This window comes from Piliocolobus tephrosceles, chromosome 5, assembly GCF_002776525.5.
Source record: "Piliocolobus tephrosceles isolate RC106 chromosome 5, ASM277652v3, whole genome shotgun sequence".
In the NCBI taxonomy this organism is placed as follows: Eukaryota; Metazoa; Chordata; class Mammalia; order Primates; family Cercopithecidae; genus Piliocolobus; species Piliocolobus tephrosceles.
Window position 1 is genome coordinate 134,935,449 of NC_045438.1, and position 27,717 is coordinate 134,963,165.

Below are 27,717 nucleotides of genomic sequence, written 5' to 3' on the forward strand. Positions count from 1 at the left end.
CCCTCTTCCCAAGAGCACCTGTTCTCTTTGGGGGGATCCTGGACATCTGGGGAAACACTCACTACCCACTGGGGTGGAACACATGACCTGGGCTAAGCCAATTGGTGCACCTGAACTCCCAGCCCAGTAATGAAGCAGGAGTAGTCATGTGACCTTATCTGTCCAATGAGAATGTGTCTTAGAACACTGGCTAGGAATGCGGGAACCAAGACATGGTCCTGCCCCACCAGGGAGCTCCCAGCCTGGTTGATGAGGGTGGTGGGAAGGTATAGCATTGAGAAGGCATTGAGAATTGAGAATTCTAAGCATTAGAGGAATGTGTACATGAGAAGCACTCCCTTTCACCTGGCTTGCTCTTTCCCTGCCTAATGTTTGATGAAGATGGTAATATTTATTGAGCACCTAGGTCTGTGCTAAGCCTGTGCTGAGCGTTCCGTGTATTAACTCATATCTCCAACTTTATCACGGTCGCCGTCAGAGATATGATAACAATCTTCATAGATGAAGACCCCAAGACACCAAGCAGAGAGGGAATGGCTCCACTCCTGGACCACCACCTTCCTACATCCTGTTCACACTTCCAGTGCCCCTGTGAGAACCTTCACAGCCTTAATATCAACAGGCTTCTTTATTTAAGATGCTGCTGTGGAGAATGTGCTCCTGGGAGTGGCCACAAGCCCAGCCTCCCCACACCCCAATCTACCCCAACTCTAGCACCATCTCTGCCCTGATCCTTCTAACCAGGCATCCATGTGACCTTAGGGAATGAGGCCAATGGAACCTGAAGCTAGTCCGGAGGTTCTGTGGCCCCTTACTCCCTTGGGTTCCCTGGCAGCCTGTACCCATTCTAGTGCTCCTGAGAGGGCTGTGTGCTTGGCAGCAGACTGGAACCTGCCCCACAGGAAGCTGGCTCATTTCCATGCAGGCACCACCGCCTCCTGATCCCTATGTGAACATCACACTTGCTCAGCTACATGCTGGGCTCCGCAGGGCTCCTGCTGCTGAGCACCAGGGCTCTTCTCTGTCCATAATGGACTCATGTCTGCTTATATGTGGAGCAGCTGGCCTGTGGCCCCTGCTTTAACAGTCTGCATCCCTAATCTGAATAGTGGTGCCACTGCCCTCCTCCCCGTTCTGGCCAGAGCTGAATGCCTTACCCAGCATCAGTCCCTTGGTGCTCCCAGCTCATGGATCTCCCAGGCCCTGGCTCACCCTCAAGTCCTGCATACCCTGGGGATGTTGTCAGGAGTGGCAGGAAGGCAAGAGGGCAGATGCAACAGCTTGGCCCACCCAACCTGTCTTCCAACTACAACAGTTCTAAGACTTCCTTTACAGCTAGGGTTCCAGATGTGATTTGGAGTCACCAATATACATGCACCTGCATGAGACTTGACTTTGGAGCTGAGTCATGTGAGGAAAGAGACAGGGTGTGGGATATTTACTTTTCAGGTGTAGACAGTGGCAGAAGCAGCATGGTTTTGGAATCAGCAACTGTAGCAGCAACTTTTCAACTCAGCAGGTAGTTGTCTGACTCAGCAGTTTCCTTACTGTGGCAGGCAGGATGTGATTCTGGAGCCAACAGCTGCAGGAAGCTTCTAGACTCTGCAGCTTCATGATTGCAGAAGAGGCAGCAGCTCTCTTGGCAACTCACTTCTGCATCAAGGCTTTAAGAACTTAAGCCCAACCCAGAGTCTATGTCATGAGCCCTTCTGACAATTCTGTATAAACTAAGACCCAGTAGTAAGTCGTTCCTGCTTAAACTAGCTACAGAGGCATGTTCTCTATCCAATTAAATCCTGGACAGCATCCTGTCTGCAGGTAGAAAGCCCATCTGCTTGTAAACTCTCATAGCCAGAGCCCGGTGGGAACAGCTGTAGGGCCCCAGCATATGTGCCCTTTGGGGAGTCTTAGAATGCTATGACTCCGGTCTTCAGAAGGTGCCTAGAGGAACAGCTGAGCACTGGCAACAGCCGTGAGGAAGTCTCTGCTGGGGAGGATGAAGCTGACTGGGCGGTGGCAGCAGGAGGGGCCGCCAGGCCAGGGGAGGACAGATGAAGGCTGGGACTCTGCTGGGCAGGAGGGAGGGGGTTCTCAGCTGCAGATGACAGAATCCCATGATTCTTGTTTAAGAAAAGGGCATTTATCAAGGGGTGTGGATGACTCAAAAAAGCACTGGTAGATCTGAATAAACAAACTAACTGAGCTTCCATGAACAACTCCCAACAGCACACCCCAGAACGGGGCCGGCAAGGGGGCTGCTGCCACTGCAGAATCCAGAAGTTGCAGGATAGAGAAGCAGCCTTCAAAAGTCTGATGCCATGACTGGCTATAGTAAAATGGACACCTCACGCCCTTCCTCGCTGCCCTCACAGCTCAGCTCCAAACCAAAGTCTCTTGTGTCAGGTTGGCAGAATCTCAACATGACTGGAATCCAAGAACCCCAAGAAAGTCTGGGAAGCGTAGTTGTAGCTTTCCAGACTCCCAGGGCAGAAAGGGAAGCCCAGCCGAGGAGAACGGGAATGGGAAGTGAGTGAGCCAGCGCACCGTACCCACCACACACCCCTTCCACTCTCTGCGCTCCTCGTCAGTCCTATGGGGGCTCCAGGGTGGGGAGCAGGGTTGTGGCTTCGGCAGGCCCTGTCCCATGCCCCTCGATGTGGCTTGCACAGCAGCCCTATGTGAGGTGGTTGTAGGATGAGGGCCCTACCAGCCCAGCTGCTGAACCACCACCCCCACCGCCACCTCCAAGTAGTTTAAGCAGAAAAGGAATTTATTCTGGGATACGTAGCAAGTCACAGAGTCACTGGGAGGGCCTAAGGCCCTTTAGTAACTACACTACCAGGAATATCGTCTGAAATCACTGCAGGGCTAGATCACAGAGACCCCTCTGTCATGGGAGCAGGTCCCGGCATCCCATCTCACCCACCGTTACTGAGGCTTTGACACTGAAACCCCTGCCACGCCACCGTGCCTGCAGCCACCCTCACCCCAGCAGCCTGCTCAGGGGCCCTTCTCTAGGGTCACAGCTTCCCCTTGGTGGAACGTGGCTCTGTGTCTCTGCCCTGGCCACACCAGAGTCCGGGAAAGCAGCTGTTGGGATTCCACAGTGGGAAACAGGGGCATATGGAGTGAGCAGGGGCTTCCTCCAACTTCTCAGGGTCTGAGTGGTCAAGAGAATGACAAACATCACCTCCAAAGCCTAGACCAGATGAGGGTTAGACAAGAAACTTTGGGATATGGCTGGGGTATGGCCAGGCCCTCTTCAGTATACTCTGCCCCTCCAGGGCAGGCTTAGAGTGTGTCCTCCATCTTCCCAGCCCTCCTCTGCTCCCTGGTAGCCAGCATACTTCCTGGCACCTCGTAGGTGTTGGCTAAATGTTTGGGAATTGAGCTGAACCGTCTGTGTAGCTAATCTGCCAGGCTCCTGTCAACATGAGGACGTTTGCCTGGCAATGGGGCCTAGCCTGTTTTCCACTCAGAAACGCTGTGGAGAGTGAGAAGATCTTGTCTGAGCAAGCTTCCCGTTAACTGTCACCATGACCTTAAAGACTGGAGTTGGTTCTGGTGACGGGGGGGAGGAGAAATAATATAACACAAATAGCAGCTACCATCCATTGGACACGGTAGAGCAGCCGCATGGACTGACTGGAGCCAGACTGCCTGAGCATGCACTCCGCTGCCTCCACCAGCTCAGCCCTGGGCAAAGCGCTCAGCCACCCTGTGCTTCCATTACCTCACACATCGAATGGGGATAGCAACAATACCAAAGTGGCTGTGAGTCCTATATGGGTTCATGCAAGAAAGGCCTTTGGAAGGAGGCCTGGCGTAGAGAGGAGGGTAGCACTTTAGTGGTGCCTTCTGGGGCAGTGCTGAGTGCTTGTATTTACACCTCTAAGTCTCACACCTGTCTGGGAGGTCAGCTCATTAGCATCTCTCCCTGAGGCTCAAAGAGAGCAAGTTACTTACCTAAGGCCACCCAGCTAGTGAGTGGCAGAAGTGGGATTTGAACCCAGATTTGTCTGACTCCAAATTCTTACCCCGAAGCCCAAGAAAGAGGGGGCATGTTCACACCATGCCCACTCCACATGCACATCAATACCAGGGTGCCTCCCACCTGCGCAGCGCTGCTGGGGCTTGGAGATTCCAAGGGGAGGGGCCACAGGCCACAGGAGGCTGCCGCAATCGGATACTGATAATCCAGGCTGGTTAATGTTGAGGCAGGAGTGGTCTAGGGTCCTGCTGGAGCCAAGCAGAGGGCTCTTAGCCCAGTCTGGGCACCCAGAATGGCTTCCTGGAGGAGATGACCCTGGGCGGAGATCTTGTTTAAATTGACTTACTGGGGGTATGATTTATAAATAATAAAATGTACCCATTTTAAGTGAACAGTTGGATGAACTTTAACAAATGTGCGTACCTGGGTACTCACCATGCCAATCGAGATATAGAGCCATTCCACCTCCCCCAGAAAGTTCCCTCCAGAAAGTTCTCTCCCGCCCCTTTCCAGTCACTGTTCCCCAACTCCCACCCCAGGCAACCACTGTGGGCTGAGCTTTGAAAGATGAGTAGGCAGGGAGTGTCTCTGAACCTATTCTGGTTCAAGGGTTGCCAAAAAAATATGTATCAAAAAAAAAGAAAGATGAGTAGGCTTCTTCCCCCTCATTCCCCATCCCTTTGGCTCCAGCCAGGGAAAGGCATCCCAAACAGTAGCCAACAACTCCAGGCTGGCTGTGGGCCCTCAGCCAGAGTGAGGGAAGCTGTTGGCTGCCCACTTCCTTCCTGGGCCTGACCTCTGGCTCCTGCAGGCCCCGGTGCCCCCTCCACCCTAGCTCTGAGCCTCTGAGCTGCCAGCCTGCCCAGTGCCCACCAGTGCTCCAGGAGGACAGGGATAGTGCCCACAGAACCTGGTAGGGAAGCGGGAAGTGCTGAGTGAGTGGATCCGGGTGTGGAGGGGGCTGGGGAGGGCAGCCAGGCCTGGTGCCCTGCTGAGCCAGCCCCTGGTCAGGGAAATACTAGACACTCCTGCTGTACCCCTGCTCCCTACCACTAGGCCAGACCCCCTTCCCAGGCACCCTGGGGTAGGCGGCCTGGAGCAAGGTAAAGGGGTAGTCTCTGGTCTCTCAGCACCCCATTGGAGATATTCCTGCGCTTGGAGCAAGACAACGGAACGCAGGAAGCCTCATTAGTGCCCAGAGCACTGGACTGGGGCTCCCCTATCTGCCACTGACTAGCATGAAGTTTGGAACCAGCAACCTCCCTACTCTGGACCCCTCCAGCTACACATGAAGAAAGATCTCTAAAGTCACTACTAGCCCCAGAGGCAGAAAACCCTCCTTAACCTCAACCCTTCCCTCTGGAAGCCGTCTAATCTGCAACCCTCCAACTCGTTGCAAAATCCAATAGTTTGCTCTAGGCTGAGAACCCAGGCTGTGGAACCAAGACCCCATCCACCCTGGGCCAGCCAGAGAGGCAGTTTGACGTAGGGCAAGGCGCTGCTAATGGGCTGCTACAGATGCTCACTGTGCTGGCTGGAGACTTAATTACTCTGGAGGCCGGGGAGAGATGAATACTTCATAAAGCCAGAGCCACCCGTGAATTATTCATCATCCATTTGTCATAAGAGGGAGAGGGACGGGACAGCTCAGAGGATGCAGGCGCCCAGATTGGGGGGAAGGGGAGCACGTGGTGCTGCCTCCCACTGACATCCAGAGGAACTGGTTCCTCTCCCACCCCAGCCCCAGCCGGGCCCAGGGGGTCTTGGCCCAACTGCCTGGGGGACTCTGGGGCCCTCCCTTGCCCTCTCTGGTCTTGGCAATGCATCTGGGCTAGATGGCATTCTCTGACATGAGTGTTAAATACCTGTGGGGCACCTACCAGGACCCAGCCCAATATCAGGGGAGCCCAGGAGATACTGGGGTTGAGACCTCACCCTGCCACAGGACCTAGCCACAGGCGTGATAAACTCAAACCAGACCACAGCAGGCAACCGCAGAGAGAGGCCTCAGTGGAGTAGAGAGGCGGATGTGGCACTGCAGTGTGGCATGTGCCTGTCACCTCCGTCCCCAGCCCTCCCCATCCTCAGGGCTGCAGCAGGTAGGGGGGATGCCCCAGAGATCTCCCAGCCCCTTTCCCCACCCCGGCACTTGTCCATCGCTGCTCCAGGGCCCCGGGGGTTTGCCAGAGCAGAGGAAAGGGCTGAGTAGCTGTGTCCTGAAAGCAAGTGCCACCCCTACACCTGAGCTTCTCCCACTGCCTCCCGAGCCTCAGAACTATCTGAGGGGAGATACTACTGTAACCTCAGAGGCCGCTGTCAGCCATGGGTCCAGTTTATCCACCTAAACAACAACCTCCTTCCTTGTAGCCTTTTGATGGGAAGCAGGAGGTAGCCACACAGAAGAAGGCAGCCCACTCTGTACCTGCATGGGGGCCCTGGGCCCATGCGAGCTCTTCCTGCGGGTTTCTGGCCTGGTCAGAGGGCTGCGGGTGGGAGTCACTCTTGGAGAGGCCCAGACCCCGTCCGCACCAGCTGAGCTGCCCTGAAGCCAACCTTCCTCTCTGGGTATGATCTCTCTGGACCCGAGGTCCGAGCTCAGCCCAGGGAGCGCTCTGACGCCTAGGCCTCTCCAAATCCTCTCCAGCCCGTGGACCCTGGCCCACGCTAGAGGAATGCATCTTCGCAGCACAGAGCCTTGCCTCACTGGACCTGGCACCTTGGGGCTGCGCTGGACAGAAGGGAGTTGGGGAGACCAGGAAGAACCGAGCTCAGCGTGCAACCTGGGGCCAGGGAGGGAGAGAAGTTTGTTTGGGGGACTCCCACTGCTTCCTTCCCTCCCTGCTGGACTACCATTTCCCTTTCACACCTTCCTCAGACTGTACTAGCAACGTTCCTTCACAGGAACTGAGATCCAGAGAGGGGGGCTCAGCTCAGGGCAGGCAGGGACCCATCCTCGGGCCCCCTCCCTGCGGTTTCATTTCCTTCTCCACCACTCCCCTCCCTGCCCTCACCTGGAAAATGGACATTTGGGCCTGGTGACCTCTAGGGCCCCTTCCTGATTCTCCTGGGGCTTTCTCCTTCTGGGTGAGCTGTATCCTCTCAGGCCCCAGTGTGGATTCCATCTGGTGTCTACCCAGCTTTGCTAACTCAGGTAGGATTTTAGCCCCTCTGAGCCTGTTCATACCTTGGACAACAGGGTAACATCTCTTGCCCTGCTGACCTTGGTTCCTGTGTGCAGGTTAGATGTTATCAAAGATGGGAATGGGGCTTAAAGTCAGAAAGCTCCTTGCAGATGTGCAGTAGAAGGTTTACATGATTCTGGGGTCTCAAAGTGACAGCCCTGCTCTGCTCTATTTGGCTGCCCCATGTGATTTCATATTTGCTGCCATCAGGTAGGGCACGTGGCATCCGTTTGCTCCAGGCCTCCCCGCTGCCTACCTCCTAGACTGGCCGGCTGTGTCAGACATCCACCTTGGAGGCTGGCCCTGAGTTTGCTGGTGTCAGAACCCTCACTTCTACCTGGAAGCTTCTGGGTCCTGTGGGCAGCTCCCAACTGGGAGACCACACAGCTGGAGTGCACAGCTGGCAGGGGCCAACTCGTCCCACCTGCAGCCAGCTGCCTCTGCCCCTCCCCAGTATCCAGGAGCCCCAGCCTCTGGGGCCTGAGGGCAAGAAGGAGCCCACAGGTGCTGCCTCCAGCCACGGCTTATAACAAATTGCTCCAAAGGCCCTGAAGTGGATGCAATGTTTTCCCTATTTCCATTTAGAAATGTGCCAAGTCTCCCCCAGCCTGGTCCCCTCCCCAAATCTAAACCCTGCCTGTGCTCCCCAGACCTTAAAGAATATTTAACCACCTGTTAAATGATTTATCCCATTGAGGTTCCAGAGCTCAGGGCATCTCACGGGCCTCCTTGAGAATTAACTAGAGCCATAAATCAAAGCGACGTTTGAGAAATTTCCAGCCGCCTCAGACAGCAGGCAGCAGCTCCAGCCCAGACAGGGGAAATGGCATTTAGATGGGGGAAATGGCATTTAGAATGGAGAGGCAAGAGCACTGGCGGGGAGCAGCCTCCAGACCAGCTCAGACGGGGGTGGAGGGCCAAGGACATTGCTTCAGAGGGCTCTGTGCAGAGGCAGCCACTGATATGTCCTCTCCGTCCCGGTGCATCCAATACAGGCAGCATCTTAACTCCTGGCACGTGCAGAGAGCCCTCCATGGTTGGCAAAGAGCTTTCCCACCTGTTATCTCATCTGATTTCAAAACAGCGCAGGGAGGCAGGTGCTGTGACTGAATACAAGAAGCCCAATGGTGAGGCTCCAGGCATCTGCAGGGGGCAGGGGCAGTCTTGACTTGTGGCAGCCCGAGAGCGGACGAGTGTGGCAGGACTCAGGGACCAGACAGTGAGATGGGCTGATGAGGCACAGTGGCAAGAGGGGACCAGGTAGGCTATGTTCAGATTCTGGATCGGGGTAAGGAAGGTAAGAGGAGCTGATTTTGAAGACCAGTTATGTGCTAAATCCAGACCCAAGTGGCAGAGGTGAACCCTCAAATCCCACAAGAACCTAAGGAGGTAAGTAGTTTGTTTTTTGGGTTTTTTTTTTTTTTTTTTTTTTGGAGACGGAGTCTTGCTGTGTCACCCAGGCTGGAGTACAGTGGTGCGATCTCGGCTCACTGCAACCTCCACTTCCTGGGTTCAAGCAATTCTCCTGCCTCATCCTCCCAGGTAGCTGAGATTACAGGTGTGCCACCACCATACCCGGCTAATTTTTGTATTTTTGGTAGAGATGATGTTTCACTAAATTGGCCAGGCTGGTCTCAAACCCCTGACCTCAGGTGATCCTCCTGCCTCAGCCTCCCAAAGTGTTGGGATTACAGGCGTGAGCCACCGCGCCCAGCCAGAGGTCAGTAGTTTTTTAAGCGCCATTTTACAGATGAGCAAACTGAGGTTAACTGACCTGGTCAAGGTCACATAGCCAGCAAGTGTCAGAGCCAAGAATTGAACCTAGATTCATCTGGCTTCAAATTCTGTGCTGTTCTTCTCCACTCCCGAGCTAGCAGCTACGTGTGAAAAGCTTGGAGGCTGTGCTTTCCAGGCAAGAGGGAGACGGTTGAACCATCAGGCCCTATCTTGGAGGGACAGAATTCCACACAGACAGGGGCTCAGACCAGATGCTCAAACACCAGGCTAGGGCCAGTAGACAGTGCAGAGCCACGTGCCTGTGGGGTCCCTAGGAGTCCCATGGGACCCCAAGGCCAGGGCTGTTGGCAGCAGACCTAGTGGGCCCCAGGTACCCAGCCATGACTGACTCCGAAGCAGAGGGGCTGGGCCATGGCCTGGGATCATCTCCATTCAGGAGCACCCTGAGGGGAGTGTCACGGCCAGCAGGAGCTCAGCATGACCGTTGGCTCTCTGCAGGGGTGAGGGGTAGCCCTGAACCTGAACCATCCCCTCTCCCATTCCTTGACAGCAAAGGCTCTGGCCCCAGAAGTGAGGGCCTCCCCATGAGGCTGGAGGCAGGGTCCAGTGGACAAGAGTCAGGGCCCTCAATATCCCTCTCTTGCCCCCATAACCCTTGACATGTCCTGGAAAAGCCAGCACTGGGCACCCAGATTCTTTCTCCCACATGGCTTTACCCCAAGAGCAGAACAGAAATTCCTTTTCAGGTCTTGAGCCCCAGTTTGTAATTGAGAAATCCCCAATTTTTTTTTTTTTTTTTTTTTTTTTTTTTTGTGACATCCCGCTGTCACCCAGACTAGAGTGCAGTGGCATGATCTCGGCTCACTGCAACCTCCGCCTCCTGGATTCAAGCAATTCTCCTGCCTCAGCCTCCCAAGTAGCTGGGACTACAGGCATGCACCACCACACTTAGCTAATTTTTGTATTTTTAGTAGAGACAGGGTTTTACCATGTTGGCCAGGCTGGTCTTGAACTCCTGACCTCAAGTGATCCACCCTCTTTGGCTTCCCAAAATGCTGGGATTATAGGCATGAGGCACCATGCCCAGCCAAAAAATCCCAAATTTGAGAGGACGCCTGATCAGTATGGTCTCCCAGAGGCCCTGTCCTGTCACTCCATGGCACAGGGGGTGCGGGAAAGTAGTATTAAACACGAATGCCCCAGCACCTGCAGGGCAAGGCACCCTCTGGCCGAGGTGGCTGCTTTCACCCCAGCTTTGCCCCCATATCTCCCCTCACCCGGTCTGAGTCTCTGAGCCTCAGGGTGCTTCATCCCCACCAGGGATGACCCAAGGCTGGTGCCTCCAGGCAGCTGGGATGAGCCGAGGCCATTCCCACAGGGGTGTGGTTAGGGGGTCCGGCAGGCGCAGGCCCCGGGGCAGGGAGCTGGCTGCTTGCCTCCCACCAGTAAGCTGGCCAGCCAGGCCCATCCACCCCAGAAAGCAGGACCTGAACTTGCCCCTCCCTTACTGGGGCAAGTTCCTGCCCCTTACTGGAACATAAATTCAGCCAAGTTTGCAAGGAGCCCAGTGTCCTCTAGTGTCTGCTTGGGGCACAGCTCAGGTTCCTCAGGCTTGAAGCCACTTGCCTGCTGGGAAAAAGGTGGGAGACACCCCGTGAGTCCCAAACACAATGGTGAGGCAAGACAGAGGGTGTCCTCGACCTCACCTCCCCGCCTAAGGGCCCCGGGTTGCCCTCCTACCACCATCCCCAAGCCCCAACCTCCCACTCTAGCATCCCCTTCACCCCTCGCATCAGATCCTTCCCATTCTGTGCCTAAGTTTTGCTGGCCTCATCCCAGCCAGTCTCTTGACTCAGAATGTCAGGGCCAGGAGCTCAGGGTCCCATCATCATCACAGATGTGAAGGCTGAGGCGACTGGGCCAATGATGCCAGGGTTGGTGCAGGTATACGGTGAGCACTCTGTTGGCTGACACTCAGTTGGCGTCTGGTTTACAGAGACCTGATGACGCCCCTGAATCAATTGCTGCAGCTGGGCTCACATGGCTCCCGGTGCCACCACCACCACTGGCCAGACGGAATCTCTGTGGATTTAGGGAGGCTCATTTCTTCCCCAGAGCCCCTGAAAGTGCACCTAAGAATGGATACTTGGGACAATGGCCTTCCAGGCAGAGCGAGTCTCCAGGACAAAGACCTTGCGGCCGGAGGGACCCAGGGAGGCCTCTCAGCTGGAGCCGGGTGACTGTGCTGGGCTCCTGGGAGCGGGCTCTGAGAGCCGCCACCCTGTGTGATGATATCAGAACCCCCATGGAGAAGCAAACAATTCAGGGGCTTCCAGGCAAGAGAGAGGAAGGTCATTCTCACATCACCTGTCATCTGTCCCTGTCAGGAGAAGGGGCAGGTCTAAAGCCTTAAGCAGAAGTGGGGGTAGGCCCCATACCTTGAACTCGGGGCCAGAAAGAAAGTCTGTTTTTCCATGGCTTCTGTCAGTGGAGCCCAGGGTCGCCTTCCCCCCACCCCCTGAGAGTGGCTTTGAGAGGCTGACAGGCTGTGTGACACAGCTTAGCAGGTCTCTTAGCAAAGTGCACATGTCACTAGCATGCCAGGTGCTGGGAGGGAGGAACAGGCACCCAGCCCAGCTCTCCTCCCTCACCTCAGGGTTCTATGGCTGGAAGCTGCACCAGCAGAGGGGTTAGAGTGGCTAGAACACAGTTACTGGGTAGTGCCGGTCACCCTGGGTCTGGATGCTGCAATGGTCCAATTTAATAGCTCAAACTACCACAGGAAGGGTCTCCAGAGGTCCTGGGGGCTGCTGGTGGAGCAGAGAGGTGGTAGCAGTGATCAGGGGCGGGGGTCCTCCCCACAGCCTCTCCGGAGACTGGGAGGCAGCTCTGGTTCCCTCTCCCAGCCCCAGGGCTCAGAAGGAGTGGGGTAGAGGAAGTGTCTGCAGCCAGAATCCCGCCCATGAGGACAAACTTCTGTGTTATTTGGGGCACAACTGGAAGGCGCTGATTTTACCTGGAAAGCAGGAGGAACCTAATGCCTGACACCAATATAGACTTTACATATTTCCCAGCTAATAGCTGCTTGTAGCTTATGCTAATTTGGCATCAATTCTCTCTTTGTTATGATTAAAGACCATAACACGGAGAGCATTAGCAGTGAGCCTAATGCAGGAACTGCTGGATAGCATGGCGGCCAGGGTTGTTCTACGAGAGCTGCAGGGCAGAGGGATGACCTCACAGATGAGGAGGCTGAGGCTGAGGCTAAGGCTGAGAGTCGCAAAATGTCTGGCCCAGGGTGGGTCAGGGCAGAGCCGGGACCGGAGCTCACACTCCCTACTCCCATTTTCCCTCCTTCCAGCACTGCCACAGCTCAAGTCCTGGCCTTCAACACAGCACCCGCTCATGCAGTCCCCAACCTGGTCCTGACCCCAGTTCTTCACCAAGCAGCTCTCAAAACATATATCCCCACCCTGGCTGAAAGCTTCCTTCGGGTCTTGAATTTGACAGGAATCCTGGTTCTACCCCAATTCCAGTTGAATTTCAGTCCCTAAACCAAACCCTGACACCAATCTCCCCAGCCCACACCAGTCCCAGCTCTGGCCCTGGGTGCAGAAGTGTCCAGCACCTAACCCTCAGCAAAGCCCTCCCTAGGATGAGGTCTGGGTCCACCACCCCCTCTCCCCAGGGCAGGGTCTGAGGGATTAGGTGACATACCTAAGGTCACACAGGAATGAGTAGCAGAGTTGGCTGTGGAGCTCAGGTCCCCCTGACTCTGGAGTCTCCAGGTGGGGTGGACAGCAGGAAGCCTGGAAGGTGTGGGGAGATGGTGGCCCCTCCACAGGCACTCCTCTGACAGCACACGGCCTCACAGGAGCCCCACAGAGTCTCGAGAGGTGGGCAGCTCAGAGGTCGTTCATCTCCATTTTACAGATCAGAAGACTGAGGCCCAAGGGGAAAGGCTAAGGTCAGTGGCAGAGCAGAGCAAGAGACCAAGTCCTCTGACAGTCTACCCAAGGCTCTCCCGTGGCCCCACCCTGCCTCCTTCCCACTCCATAGGGGCTGAGCAGGCAAGTCAGGTATGGAAGAAAAAATAACACAGGAAACTGCAAGATCACAGACGACAGAATACTGATTTCCATCCTCATTCCTGGAGAAGTGCCCCAGAATAGCAATGCCAGCTCAGCTGCCTTTAATCGGGAGGCTACCTGGGCTCCAGAGCAGCCAATCCGGAGTCCCTGCTTGCCAACAGTGGGGTATTGATCAAACGAGTTACCGCCCTGCACTCCCGCTTCCCTGCCTGTAAGATGGGACCATGCGGCTCCCCAAGACGTTGCTGAGTGTTGAGATCTGATGATGGATGCACAGCCCCAGCTCGGCACCTGGCTCGTTGTAGGAGCTCCCTGACTTTAGTTCCCTCTACCATCTATACCATCTACACCACCCTGTGTCTGGGAAGGGTCATCTTTCAACAACACCTCTAGACCCAGCTGACCTCCCAGTACCATCCACTCAGTTCTGGAACTTGGGCTGAGGAGGTGCTTTGTTCATGCAAATAGTGGTGGGGTGTGAAGATCGACACCCTGCGTCCCTAGGAGCAACTTGGAAGACCAGCTGAGAGTATTTAGCCCTGTCCACCTGCCCACCTCTGGAACATTCTGGTGGGCCACTCAGGTGTATCTGCAAGGCCCTGGGGCTGTGTGGAAACATCCAAAGCTTGGAGTAGCCTTGAAGGCTGAAGAATGACCCCGGGGCATAGGACCCGGCAGGGGGGCCAAAGAAGGGGCCCCTGGGGTGATGGGGCCAGTGCTCAGGCCCCAGAAGGAGGAGCAGTAGCAGTCGAGGTTCCCTGGGTAGGCAGAGGGGATCCCACCAGGGAAAGACAAATGGCCAGATGGCAGAGGGAAGGCACCGGCTGCGGCCTCCACTGGGAACATTAATTAAGCCTTCAATTAGAGCAGGCCTGCCCCTGTCGGCTCCAAAGGGCACCCAGGGCTCCAGTTGCCCTGCCCAAACCAGGAGTTAATAACTCACCCTGTAATGGACTCAACAGAGAAACAGCCAGGAGCACCCACTCATCCATCCGCCCGCCTACCAGGGCTCTGGACAGGAGGGAGAGGTGCGGACACCTCTTTGTATCCCTTTATTCCCCAGAAGCCACATCACAGGCCAGCTGGAGGCGGGAAAGCACAACAGTCCCTCTTGTCCCTGGGGACTGGAGTGTTCATGTACTATTCCCAGAAAAGAAGGAAGCAGAATCTCTGCGTTTCAGGGCAGGGAGGCTCCAAGAAGTTTTATTTACTGTCTAGGACGATTTACTGTGTGTGGTGCTGGGAACAGAGATGGGTAAGACCCCAGCTCTGCCCTCCAGGAGTCCACGTTCAGCTTGGGCAGGGCTGGCCAGCACAGGGAGTAGGAGGGAGAAAATAGACATGAAACTGACCATAACCAGAGCCTTCTATGGCCAGTACTGTCAACAACAGCAGCACCTTCCAAGAGGTATGAGAGGAGAGTCTCAGCTCGGGGGTAAGGGAGAGCCACACAGAGGCCAGTAAACTGAGAGGTCAGGGTCATAGAGTCCCACTCCTTGTTTTACAAGTGAACAACCTAAAGCCCAGAGAGGGCAGGTGGCTGGCACAAGGCCACACAGCTATTCAGGGTCAGAGCCAGAATCAGAACCCTGTCAATAGTGGGCCTCTCCATGCTAAAGCAGCAAACTGAGGCCCAGAAAGTTACTTAATTAGGACATTGAATGGAATCCTCTGTCACCCACCCTGTCCTGAGAAAGACTGGCCCTTCAAGGGTCATTTCACATGGCAAGCATTGGCCAAGGTTACACATGCAATCCGTTCTACTGAGAGTGTCCTGGAGAGCAGTGGCTCCCCCAGCCTCCCCTGGCTGCCTGGCTCCTCCTGTGCCTTTCAGCCTGCCCCTTCTGCCTCCCCATCTCCTACTTAGGACCCTCAACCATGCTCCCAGCACCTCCGGCCAAGGCCAACTGGGTGGGCTGCCAAGAATGGTCAAGCTCCAACCTGCCCAGAACTGGCCAGGGCTAGGGCTTTCTTTTTTTCTTTTCTTTTTTCTTTTTTTTTTTTTTTTAAAGGAGTCTCACTCTGTCACCAGGCTGGAGTGCAGTGGCACAATCTTGGCTCACTGCAACCTCCGCCTCCCAGGTTCGAGTGATTCTCCTGCCCCAACCTCGCAAGTAGCTGGGATTACAGGCACCTGGCTAATTTTTTGTATTTTTAGTAGAGATGAAGTTTTGCTATGTTGGCCAGGCTGGTCTCAAACTCCTGACCTCAGGTGATCCGCCCACCTCGGCCTCCCAAAGTGCTGGGATTACAGGTGTGAGCCACCGTGCCCGGCCCAGGGCCAGGCTTTTAAAGCGTGGTTGTGACACAGCCTGCACCAGAATCACCCACGGAACTTGTTAAAATGCAGATTCCTAGGTACTGCCCCGGACCTGGTGATTCAGAATCTCTGGGAGTGGGTCATAGGAATCTGCATTTTAGAATAAACTCCCTGGTTTTTTTTTCCCCATAAATGATATTAGTGGATACATAAATGTAGAAAAGTGTAGAAGTAAAAAGTGAGTTGCTGCATGCATTTTCACAAACTCCACATCTGTTTAATGTCTACCCAGGTAGAGAAATAGAACATTTACAGGCCCTCACAAACCCCTCATGTCCCTTCCAGTTACCAACCTCTCCAAACAGGGCCACTATCCTGACTCCTGACAGCTCAGTTCTGTTTTGTCTGCTTTTGAATTTCACATGTATAGAATTATACAGACACCTGTGTCTGGCTTTTTTTTTTTTTTTTTGCTTGACATTATTTGTGAGACTCATTCATACCATTATATGCAGTTGTGGTTTGTTTATTCTCACTGCTGAGTAGCATTCCAGCCTATGATTGTACCACAATTTGCATGCATTCTGCTGTTGGTGGGCATTGGGTTGTTTCCAGCTTTGGGATATCAAAAGCGGGCTGCCGTGAAAATTCGATGACATGTATCTCCGTGGACATTTGTATACATTTCTGATGGAGATATGTCGATCAGCAGAACTGTTGCATCACAGATAGGGTTTGCTTGTGTTCAGGTTTAACAAATACAGCTGAACAATTTTCCAAAATGGCTGTACCAATTTAGACACCCACCTGCAGTGTCTGAGAGTTCCAGTTGATGCACATCCTCGTCAGCACTGGGCGCATCTCTCTTTTCATCTCAGCCATGCTTGTGGGTGTGGAGTGATACCATTTTATGCTTCAACTTGCATTTCCCTGATGACTAATGATGTTGAGCACATTTTCTTATGTTTATTGGCCATTTGGGCATCCTCTTTTGTGAAGTGCCTCTTCAGATCTTTTGCCAACTTTTTAATCAGATTGTCTGTCTTTTTCTTATTGATTTATAGGAGTTCTTTATATATTCTGGGTTCTTGTCCTTTCCTGGCTATGTGTATTGCAAATATCTTCTTCAACTTGGTGTCTTGCCTTTTTACTCTTAATGATGTATTTTGATAAACAAATTTTTTATTTTAATAAAATAATTTTCTTAAATATTTTTTTATTTTCAATCAAATAATTTTTTTTCCTTTTTGAGGTAACATTTTTTGTGTCTTATGTCCAGGTGGTTCTATGCACCTGAAAGTTTGAGGGGGTGGCTGGAGTTCTCGACAGGCCTTGTTATTGCTCATTGCCACTTTCTTCTCAGACAGACACAGAATTCCCTTAATCATATGTGCCACACTTGCCGAGCACTTGTCCTGCTGTGGGGCACTTTACATGTTGTAGCAGACATCCTTGTGGGCATCTATTCAGCCTGAGTCCCAGCTGGAGCCTGTTTACTGAGAACTACTCCTGGACAGATGGGCTGTGGTGTGGCGGTCGCACTGGTACGTGACCCTGGCACACTGGCCACAGCTGATTGGACAGCAACAGACCCTTACCAAGCTGAACTCATCAGGCTGTCTCTCCTGGGGATCCGGATTTGTCCTGAAGGGTGCTAGACTCAGTTCTGATTGTAGCAAGGAAGAAATGATGAGAACTCAGGAGCTGAGGCTGCCATGAGGGCAGGAGAGGGCACATTTGGCCCCACAGCCCTGGAAGCCTGCAGAGGAAGACAGAGGAAGCGGAAGTGAGAAGGGGTGGAGTGTGACACTAAGATACGCTGCACCTCCTGGTTCTTGGCCCTCACAATGTACTCCTGCCTTGGGGGCCCCCAAAGATGACCAATAGCTTTTCCATAAATTCCCCTTTATGTTTAATGTGAATCCTGTCCTTGCAACCAAGAGAGTCTTATCTAAGATATGGTTAGCATCTTGAATCTTCAGAGCAATGAATTCTTCCCCTTTTAGAGATAAAGAAGCTGATTTGGGCTCAGGGAATGATTGCATTTAAAAAAAATGAATTTGATTCCCTCATCTAGCTTTGGACACATTGAGCAAAACACATATGAAACAGGACACTGTTTACTGCAGACCTTTTCAGAGCCTTTGATATAACGGCACATAGGGATCTGCCAAATGCAGAGTCTCTCTGACTTATTTGACTTGTGGAACCTCCTTTTGTAAGAGGCATTGTGGGAGACTAATGTTTTATGGAAATTGCTGTGAGGAACCAAATTTCTACTACCTGCCCCAAGGTGTTCTCTCTGGAAGGAGGTGTCCTGGTCCAATAACTGGAAATGTTCATCTCCCCAGGTACATGACCCCTCAGTAGATATGATGAGGGAAGGGATCTGTTTTCTAAATCTCTTTCCTGAGGGTTTTTCTCACCTGAAGCAATCGCCCTGGGCCTGGGCCCCGCTAGACGAATCAACTATAACTGAATTTCAGAACTTTCCAAGTGGTTGGCAGGCCTCATCATGCCAGGGACTTCAGGCTCCATCAAGCCACTGTCATCCCTGGAGCCTGGTCCTTAACCAGCCTGCCTCTACCCAGCAGGAATGAGGCCAGGAAGGGACAAAAAAAGAGGAAGGAATCTGGGAAGAAAAGGCGAGGGAGAAAAGGGAAAAACTGAAGGAAGGGGAAAGGACCAGAGAGGACGGAAACAGTGAAGAACAGAGAGACCCTCAACAGGGGCGCCAGGAGGGTTTCATGAAGGGACTATTTACCAAGGTGTGCACAGGATTTTGGAAAACCAGCAAAGATGGAGCAGGTTGGGTGTGGTGACTCACACCTGTAATCCCAGCATTTTGAGAGGCCAAGGCGGGCAGATCACCTGAGGTCAGGAGTTCGAGACCAGCCTGGTCAACATCACAAAACCCCATCTCTACTAAAAACACAAAATCAGCTGGATATAGTGGTGCACACCCATAGTTCCAGCTAATTGGGAGGCTGAGGCAAGAGAATCCCTCAGGAGGTGGAGGTTGCAATGAGCTGAGATTGTGCCACTGTACTCCAGCCTGGGCGACAAGAGCAAAACTCAAAAGGTAAAAAAAAAAAAAAAAAAAAGGTGGAGTGTGCCTAGGAGCCAGCAGCACGGAGTCATGACCACCCCTAGGCCTGAAGGGCCAGGGAGGGAGTGGACCGGGAGAGGGTGAGTGTATTAGTCTGTTTTCACACTGCTAATAAAGACATACTCAAGACTGGGTTATTTATTTATTTATTTTTTGTTCATTTTTTTTTGAGATGGAGTCTTACTCATCACCCAGGCTGGAGTGCGGTGGCGCGATCTCGGCTTACTGCAAGCTCCGCCTCCCAGGTTCACGCCATTCTCCTGTCTCAGCCTCCCGAGTAGCTGGGACTACAGGCGCCTGCCAACGCGCCCAGCTAATTTTTTGTATTTTTAGCAGAAACGGGGTTTCACCGTGTTAGCCAAGATGGTCTCGATCTCCTGACCTTGTGATCCGCCCGCCTCGGCCTCCCAAAGTACTGGGATAACAGGCGTGAGCCACGGCGCCCGGCCAAGACTGGGTAATTTATAAAGAAAAAGAGGTTGAATGGACTCACAGTTCCACGTGGCCGTGGCTGGGGAGGCCTCAGAATCATGGCAGAAGGTGAAATGCACGTCTCACACAGCAGCAGACAAGAGATAATGGGGGCCAAACGCAAGAGGTTTCCCCTTATCAAATCATCAGATCTCATGAGCCCTATTCCCTACCACGAGAACAGTGTGGGGGAGACCGCCCCAACGATTCAAATTATGTCCCACTGGGCCCCTCCCACCACATGTGGGAGTTATGGGAGCTGTAATTCCAGGCGAGATTTGGGTGGGGACACAGCCAACCCGTATCAGTGGGTGTGGAGGAGCCAGCTGAGCAGCAGCTGCCAGGGCCTTCGGTGCTGTCAGCCCAGCAGGCCCGGATCTACCCCATCCATTGTCCCCCTACCCTCTGATCTCCTGCTGGTGCCTCCCACTGGCCAAACCCCGTCAGAGGCCCCTGGTCAGGGAGCAGCTGGTGCAGCCGCACACTCACGCTCGCAGGGTGGAGATGGGCAGGAGCAGCCGAGGGGAATGGAGACTGCCCGGCGTGGGAGGCTTGGGAGGAGGCTGGGGGAAGCAGAAGGGCAGGGAGGAGAGATGAAAATACAGGTCCTCCAAAGGGAGGGCCTTGAAAGAGGTAAGAGCAGAGAGGAGCCTCCAGGCTGGAGGCAGCTTTTCTCTGCGCCCTCCTAGATGCATGGGCTTGTCGCCTCTCCCCAAACCACCAGATCTGTGAGTATCAGAACGGCCCGCCCTGGGCAGCAGACATGTGGGTGTGGCCCCAGCACAGACAGGGAGCGGGCCTCCTCCCTGCTCCTGCCAGCTCCCACAATCGGGTGGGTGGATGGAGCTCCGCTGAGCTCAGCTCGACAGGCCCACCTCTGATGTGCACAGCCCTCCCTTTATGCAAGCCATGAGTGCCTGAAAGGTTGGGAGCATAAATCAGTGCCAGGCAAAGGAGTCCTCATTGAAACTCACCAGGAAAAAATGCATCGCTGAGGATCCTAGAGTGAGTTCCTCTCCACAGACCATAGTTGTCCCCGACGTGACTCTTGGCTACACACGCATTGGAGCAGTTGAAAGTGGGCCGACTCTGACTATGAAGCTTCATCAGGAGGGTGTTCTGGCCGGGCCAGAGTGGGTGATGAGCTGCATCTGCCTCCCAGCCCCCCAGGTTCAGGGGAAGTTGCCAGCACTCACACTTCCCTCTCTGCTTCTCTCCTCCACGTTCTGGTAACTCCAAGGGGGAAAAGTGCGGGCGCCTCTCTCTACCCATTCCGCAGAGAGGTGAGCTGATGGGCAGGCACTCAAAGCCGCCTCAGGCCTGCCCCTACCACCACCCAGCCCACCTTTCTCCACCAGGCTTGTGAGCTCTGGGCCCGGCCCCCGCCTTTGAGGGGGCCTGACTCCCTCACTGGCATGACCTCCGAGGGCCTGGCTGGGTGGAGATGATGGGAGAGCCACCTCCCAGTTCACTCGGAGTAACAGCAGCACCGGGCCTCTTTGGTGAGATGAACCCAGGAACACCAAGATCAACCCAGGGAAAGGGATGTCTGAGGCAGGGAAATCCTTCATGAAGGGAGGCAGCTGCTGTAGATCAAAGCTGTTTTCTGTGCCTCTACGTCATCATTAGCAGAGGGCAGAGGTGGGGGAAGACGGGGCAGGCACAGGACTGCAGGAGAGCTCTTTGTGTCCCCGAGAGTAGAGCTGATGCCTCTGAGGCATCTGGTGGAGGTGAGGGGGGGCAGTGCCAACGTCCTCTGGGTCCAGGGGCTTGTGGAGGCCAGAAAAGGGTCTCCAGGACCAGGTCACATGCCAGGGAAGGCTTCCTGTTGGAGAAAGCCTCTGTGCTGAGTCCTGAGGAGGCACTGGTGGTAGGCACACTAGGTGGTAGGCACACTAGGTGGTAGGTACACTAGGTGGTAGGCACACTAAGTGGTAGGTACACTAGGCCACACTTGGGTAGGCCAACCCTGTGTATTTGGAGTGTCTTCACCTATGGGGGACTTAACAGAAAGGCAAGACACCAGGAGAGTCTTGAATCCAGAGACCCATCATGAAGTACCCATTAATGATAGACGGATGAGGCATTCAGAGAAGGCTTCCTGGAGTAGGTGAGCCTAAACAAAGCCTGAAAGGAAGGGAGTCAAGAGAGACTGTAGGCCTTGGTAGACCCCTCACTTCCATGCTCTCGTTGCTCCCAGGATCTTTTTCTGCTCAGCCACTGTCTTGGTTTGAAGTTGTACAATTCTCTGATTATTTCATTAATGTCACTGGACTATGGGATCCAAGGTTTTGCTCACCATTGTGACACAGTGAATGTTCAATCAATGTTTTTGGCAGGAATAAGTGAAAGGATGAGTGAATGACTGTTTGACTTGTCCTAACTACTGTGGTCTGGAAGTGGCATGGGTCTGTCCCATGGAGGGGTGGGAGGCAGTGGGAGGCCCTGGAGATCTTGCAACACAGCTGGAGCTGCACTGGGTGGGCTGGACAGAAGATGGTCCGGGGCAGTGGGACAATAAGCACAGGGTCCCTTGTTCTTGTTTCCAGGGGGAAGTGGGGGCTGGGAAGAGGGCACAAGGCTAGGACCCAATGAAGCGCGCCATCTGGAACCGTGGGGTGGCTAGAGCTTGCAGGAGATGGGCTTGGAGGGAAAGGGGGCCCAGGATGGAGCCAGACCTCACATAGTGTGCACCCCAACCCCACAGCCCCTCTCCCCAGCCCGGGGTCCTCCAGGAGCTGCTGGACCTCTTTCTCCTGTCTCCCCCACTGCCTCCTTGGTCTGACTGTGCAGAGTGATTTGTGGGCCTGACAAGTTGAATTGTGGGTAAAGCGCTGTCTAAATGTGGAGCAAATTGGAACTGCAGCTCCAGCTGGCGGGCCATCCATCACGGGAAAGGCTCGTCAGCACCTCACTGCCCTGCCCAGCCTGGGCCCCTCACTGTGCTTGCCCCAGGGGTGAAGGGGTCTCCTCCTCTCTCCACTTAGGGTCTGAGGGGGCCAAGGGCAGCATGGGAATGGGGGCTTGGGACTAGGGACCTAGCTGGAAGAGAGACAGGGAAGAGGAGGACTGACCATTCCTTGCATTTGTAGGGTCTCCTTTAGGCTTTTCCATAGCATTTTATGCTGATGAATTTCACATAAGCCTCCCAAGAGGTGTATTGTTTATAAATTGGGAAACTGAGGCACAGCGCAATCAGGTGAAAGGCCCAGCCTTGCACTGCACTAACAGAGACTGGAGCATGAAATTTACTGCTGGAGTACCTGGCATTCTTAACAAAGCGGTCGTTTCTTGCAACACGGAAGAATTCAAAAGCAAATAAATATTCCAGCTGGCTCAACTCCTAGTTCCTGGAGCTGACACCTTAGTGGCTCCATTATGGACGGATGAGGTGAAGGAGCCGCGAAAACACCTATAACCTGCAGGCCCTGCCTTGAGGGACTCGCTGTCTGTGCCAGGAGCTGTTCCCATTCTAGGAGAACCCTCTCCCTGCCTTTGCCCTGCCCAGCCTCTAACACCCCATTCCTCAGTCCATGTGACGCAGCTCCTGGCCACGGCTGATTAGGCCAGAGGCGGCCACCTGAGCCAGGCTATCTCCTCATAGCCTGGCCCTGACCCCTGACTTGGGACCTGCCTGGAAAAGATGAGCTATGCCAATTAGATGCAAGGAATTTGGAATTGGGATCTTGAGCAACCCAATCAGGTAGCAGAGTGAGCCAAGCTGAAAGTTCCCAGGTAACCTCAGGACTCATCTTTCTCAGAGGCCAAACTCTCCAGACCCTGCTTACTTTCCCCTGCCTCTGCCTCAACTCCGGATCCAGAAACCTCTGTGTGTGTGTGGGAGAGGGGAGGAAGATGCTACACTTGCTCTCTGTCATCCCACATGCCCCCAGGCTACCAAACTGTTTATCCACATGAGTCATTTCCGTTTCCCCTTGAGGCCTGGGTTTGGAAACTCAGAACCCAAGCACAGACTGCTGGCTCCCTCTTTATGCTGAGTCATCCCTTCCTTGAGACAACAGCTGAGCTGTCCTGCTGACTACTGAACGGAAGCGGCCAAGGTTGGGGATGCAGAGGAGCCGTGGAATATGAATTAACATTCCCATCTGTTATCCTGTCACACAAGGTTACCTGTGGCCCAGGACCCCAAATGCGGAAGAATCAGGAAGGGAGAAAGCACCTCTCTGCAAAGGGAGGGGTGTGTGTTTGTGAAGGGGGGCCTCTCTGCAGACCTTTGTGCTCCTGATTTCATTTTTGTGGAGCCTGGGCCGCTCATGACCTGTAAGATTAGTGCTAAAAGTCCGACTGTTTGTACAAAGTACGTTTGTATCTGTTTCAGTCAGGGTTTAAGTGCAGGAAACAAAAGGCATGTGGGGATTTTAAGCAGAGAGGCGATTAACATGGGGAATTAGGTGCTTACAAAGTCACTAGAGGTGCTATAGCAGTCGGCATTAGGCTTGCATCCAGGAATGAGTATGAAACAGCTGAACTGGCCCCATCAGGAAGGGAAAGAATCAGAGCCACCACCGGACACACCACTCTAGCTGCCATCCATCATCTGAAGCTGCTGTCACCACCATACGACGTCTGGGCCCCATAAAGCCCGTGCCTGGACATTGGAATGCCATGAAGGAAAACTCGTGTGTCCATGAGCCTACCTGCCACCAGCAAATAGTTAACGGATGAAGAAGCTGGCTGTGCCTCTCTTTTGCCCTGCAGGCCTCATGTGGGTGTCTGCATTCAGCAGAACCTCACGAACGAAAACCCTAGGTGCACGGGAGCCACACTGTTGTTAGCTTTGTAGCCTCTGCAGCAGCAGAAGGCACGGAATGAATGCTGAGTCCAAGCACATACCTCAGAGCCCAAGTCCAGATTCCCAGGAGACCCCAGAGGCGAACGTGGTCCATCTTTTGCAGCCAGTGTGGACTGACTGCCCTTGGTTAAGGCCTGGCCTGGGGAAAGCTGTGTAAATACAGGAGGGGCAGTGGAAGGGGAGTGGGGACTGAAGAGCAAAGTGTGTGACTGAGTGTGTGCACACATATGCACCTGCATGTGCCTGTCTGGGGAAGAGAAGTGGGGGTGGATCTTAAGGACTGTGAGATGAAGCCCAGCTCTCCCGACATTCTCACAGGACCTCGTGTAACAGGAGCAGCCAGCAGCTGCGGAGGCTCCCGTCCAGTGGGGAAGTCAGCGGTGGGGTAGACCTCACCCACTCCCAGTCTCCGCCTACCCTGGGTCAGCACAGCCATCTCTGATCAGCTCTCAGGGGAGGCTGAAGTCTTTGTCTCTCCTTGAGCTGATTTCTGGGGATCCCAGCATCTTGTATTAACAAAACAAGGGTACCTAGAATGTCCCTCTCTTCAAAGTACAGTTGTGACACACACTGTGGCTGCAGGTTCCCTGGGGGAACCTTTGCTGGGGTGAGGTTCATTGAGGCTCAGTTCTGCCTGACAGGGGGCCCTCCCTGCAGGCCGCTAGCCCAGGGCAGGACTGAGGGGTTGAGAGATGCCAGCCCCAGGAGCTGCTCAGCCTGTGGCTGCAGCTCCCTCAGCAGAAACCCTTGCCTGTGGAACTGCTGTCTCCCTTTTGCTTGTTAAATAGTTTGTCTGCTGCCACTCCCCGCTCCTGGAAGATGAAGGAGCTGCCACTCCGGAGGCGAGGTGGGAGGGAGCACACACTCCAGGCCAAACACCCACCTGCCCTGGCATGCAATCCGCAGGGGGACCCGGGAAAGGGAGGCTGCGTTCCGCAATGTGTCAGGAAGACGAGACAGGCTCTCTCTGCTCCTCTGCCTTGGAGAAGATCTTAGCCCAGCCTGACGTCAGGGTGGACTTGGCCAGAGCCTCACAGAGCCTCAGAAGCTAATGAAGGATTCATCCCCATCACCTCAACTCAGGATGTCCCCAAGGGAATGACCCCTCCTCCCTCTGCCCCCAAACTACTACCTCCCCCGGCCTTCCCTGTTTGTGTCACAGCCCCCTCCCCAGTCTCGGAGACCTGCTGCTCCATCCCCTGAGACTTCTCTCAGATGTGGCCCTTGCTTGTCATTCCTACCTTCGGACCCACTCCCCTACCTTCATCACCACACCAGCCACCTCCCTCAGCCCTCCTGCAGCTCCCCTTTCTCCTGTCCCTGGAGGGTTCCCCTGCTGAACACCCCTGGACACCTCCCATCCCCCCATGACCGGCTAAATGGAGCCCCAGTGCCTCAGCCTTATCTCAGAGGCTTTCTGAGGCTCACCCCCAGCAAACCGCTCCAGGCTATCTCCCACACACACCCACATTCTTGCCAAACTATATTATGCATCAATTCTCTAATAGTGGCCACATGATGGAAGCTGGCTAATTAGAGCCCTGTCCTGAGACTTTTGCCTGAACTGGTCCTCTGGGATTTGAGCTGTAAGGAACGGTGTGGTAGAGTGAAGAAAATACCTATCTCACAAAGATATATGTACTTCTTAATACTTGGAACCTGCAAATATTACCTTACCTGCCAAAAAAGCGAATATTGCCCTATATGGCAAAAGATGTAATTAAGTTAAGGATCTTGGGAGGAGAAGCTTATCCTGGATAATTTGGGTTGGCCCTGAATGCCATGACAAGTGTCCTTTACACACAGAGAGGAGAAGTTAGACACAAAGGAGAAGGCAATGTGAAAACTGAGCAAAGAGAGATGTGGCCACAAGTCAAGACATGCTGACAGCACCAGATGCTGAGCGAGGCAAGGCACAGCATCTTCCCTGGAGTCCTCAGAAGGCACATGGCTCTGCAGACAACTTGATTTCAGACTTGTGGCCTCCAAAACTGTGAGAGAATAAATTTCTATTGTTTGAAGCCACCAAGTTTCTTATAATTTGTTATCGCCTCCCCAGAAATGAATACAGATGGTGAGTGCTGGAGCTGTAGGAGTCATTTTGTGCCATGTGGAGAGGATGTGGGAAGCCTGAAGCAGATCCAGAAGAAAGCAGAGCTGAGGGGTGGAGAGGGGTGCAGGGGGCTGGGGAGAGCCCTGAGGACACTGGGTCACCCTGCAGGCAGCCTTCCCTCCCTAGCCTTTTCTGTAACATAAGCCAACATGTTTCCCCTTTTACTTAAGCCAGTTTGAACTGGTTTTCTGTCACTTGCAGCCCAAAGTGTTCTGACTAACATTCTCACCCAGTAACTATTATGAGCTTTAAAAATAGCTCAAATCTTTGACCCAGTGATCCCAGCTTTCTGCCCTAAGAAAATAATCTTTATAAGGACAGTCACAGCAGTGTGAAAAAATAGAAACAACCTATATATGCAACCACAGGACATGCGTTCATAAATTATGGGGGGATATTATATAACTATTAAAACTATATTTTCATGCTTATTATAAAATAAGTGAAAGGCAGGACAGCAATAAGAAATTCATGCACACACATAAACATGCATTTGTATATTTATATATAAAAAGAAACTCCATTTTAAAAATTTTGCTTGAGATTTTTTTTTTTTTTTTTTTTTTTGAGACAGAGTCTTGCTCTGTCAACCAGGCTGGAGTGCAGTGGCATGATTGCTTGAGATAATTTTTAAGGCAACAAAGCATTACACATGCAGTTGAAATCCTTTGTGTACCTCCCCTCAGTTTCTTACATAGCCTCCTTCCCTCTCCAAAGGTAGCTACCTTATCTAAGTTGGTATCATCCCCATGTATGATTTTAAATACTTAGTGCTTATATATGTATCCATAAGTAAGCATCATATTTGCACGTCTCTACATTTTAATCTGTAGGATGAGGCTTCCTGAAACTTGTCTCTTCTCCACCAACCATATGTTTTGCTTTCAGTCCATCTTGATAACATGTTCATTAATTTTAGCTGCTGTCAAGAATTCCTTTTCTGAGTGTCCCACACTTCACATATCCTTTCTCTGGTTAATAAACGCTGAGCTCATTGGCAATACTTCTTACTCTAAAATGCTGCAGCTCTTATGGTTCCTTGTGTACACGCATGAGATTGTCCCCAGAGGTTTACACCCCAAGCGCAGTAGCGGGCGCAGGACGTGTGTGTCTTCTTCCCTACAAGGTGCAGCTGAATTGTGCTCCTAAGGAGTGGTATTTAGAGTGAGTAGTTGGTGGGACACAGTGGCTTACGCCTGTAATCCCAGCACTTTGGGAGGCCAGTGAGGGCGGATCACGAGGTCAGGAAATCAAGATCATCCTAGCCAACATGGGGGAAATCCTCTCTTTACTAAAAATGCAAAAATTACAAAAATTAGCCGGGCGTGGTGGCACGTGCCTGTAGTCCTGGCTACTCAGGAGGCTGAGGCTGGAGAATTGCTTGAACCCAGGAGGTAGAGGCTACTAACCCGAGATCGCATCACTGCACTCCAGCCTGGGCAACAGAGTGAGACTGCATCCCCTCTCCCCGCCCTTCCCCCTAAAAAAAGGTGAGTAGTTTCCATTTTCCACATCCTCAACAGGGAGACGTTTTTGACAATCCAACGGGTAGGAAATTGTATCTCGCCATGTGGTTTGATGTACAATTTGCCTTTTTACAGGGCTCTCCATACACTTGCCATACATTCATGTCCCCTTCAGTTTCCTCTTCTGTTCAATGCTTTTGACCACTCTACTGAGGTATTTGTCTTTTGAACGGAAAACATATTCACACGAATTACACTCAAATGTCAACAGTGTCTTAACATTTTTTATTTCTCTTTTATAGTAATAGGACACTTCGTTTGTGGTGGCCCTATCAGCGCCCTGTGCAGGCTTCCTGCAACTTGTCTCTTCTCCACCAACCATATGTTTTGCTTTCAGTCCATCTTGATAACATGTTCATTAATGTTACAGAGCCTACAGAGCTCTAGTAATGTTCAGTCTCCAGAGTCCTCTGTGGCCCCTTGC